The sequence below is a fragment of the Mandrillus leucophaeus genome, unplaced genomic scaffold (assembly GCF_000951045.1).
Source record: "Mandrillus leucophaeus isolate KB7577 unplaced genomic scaffold, Mleu.le_1.0 Scaffold75, whole genome shotgun sequence".
Taxonomy (NCBI): domain Eukaryota; kingdom Metazoa; phylum Chordata; class Mammalia; order Primates; family Cercopithecidae; genus Mandrillus; species Mandrillus leucophaeus.
In genome coordinates, this window is record NW_012108141.1 from 4,692,530 (window position 1) to 4,693,775 (window position 1,246).

Genomic DNA, 1,246 nt, shown 5'->3' on the forward strand with positions numbered 1-1,246 from the left:
ACCGAGGGCGAAATGAGGGCGTAGGGAGAAAAGGGTGGAGAAGCTTAGAGACCGGTGAGGGAGCAGAGCTGGGGCGCGTGTGTACAGGGATGGAGACCGGCGGCAGCAGGGCGCGGCTTCCCTTTCCCGGGGCCTGGGGCCGCAATCAGGTGGAGTCGAGAGGCCGGAGGAGGGGCAGGAGGAAGGGGTGCGGTCGCGATCCAGGCCCGGAGCCAGCAAGGAGCATCAGCGCCCGGGGCGAACACCTTCGCTCGCAGTTCACCCTCACACCAGTTTCCAGCCGCCGCGCTTCGGGGTAAGTTTCGCCCCCCGGCGCGTTCCAGCCAGCTTCGCCCACCGCCGCCGGCTGCCGGGTGGCTTGGGGAGGTCGCGGCGCCTCGCCCAGTTCCCCGGAGAGTGCTGCTCGACCCCGGGCAGGGCTGGCGGCTGGCGCCCGCGCCCGGCCCCAACCCAGCTGCTTGGGTGCGGAGCTGGAGGGATCTCAGTCCCGCATTTCAGAGTCGAGGAGACTGGGGCCCAGGGGAGGAAAAGTGCGGTGCCATGGGAGGTTCACCCAGGTCTTGGTGGGGCCCAAGCTGATACTTAGCTGTCCTCGCTCCCTGAAAGCTTCGCTTATTGCAGCTAGCAGCCTAGGGGATCCACTTAGCCATCTCGGCCTCCCCAGTCCTAAAGGTCTAGGGGACAGAAAAACGCTGGGAGTCGGAAGGTTCCTCGGGTCCCCCGCATCGCAGACGGGGCTGCCTCAGAGGTCTGCTCTGTGGACTTGGAATCGCACCCACCCTGTGAGCATCTTCTCCCCTTCACATAAGCAATTTATTTTATTTTACTTATTGTTTTAGGAGGTAGAAAAAAAGTGGATTTGCATATTGAGGGTTGGAAGTTCAAGAATTTTGCTGTTTCCTGAAAAGACTCACCGTTTTCTTTGCAACAGAATCCTATTCACTAGACATGAATCATTCCCTTGGCATTTAAGTCTCCAGGTGGGAGGTTTGGATACTTGATTGCAGATGACCATATACAGGAAACTATGCAGGTGCTGGGAGGTTCTGGGTCGCTGGAGGCCCATCCGGCTACTGATAAGAAATTGCATAGCCAGGGCCGAATTCTTTCCAAGGATTTGTGTTCAGCACTGACAGCAAGACTCTGCCCTGTGGGAAAGATACATTTGCTATGTTCATCAACATCATTTTTTAAAATGTAACTAATTAAAACGTTATTGCATGAGGATATCACCTTTGGTTTTCAC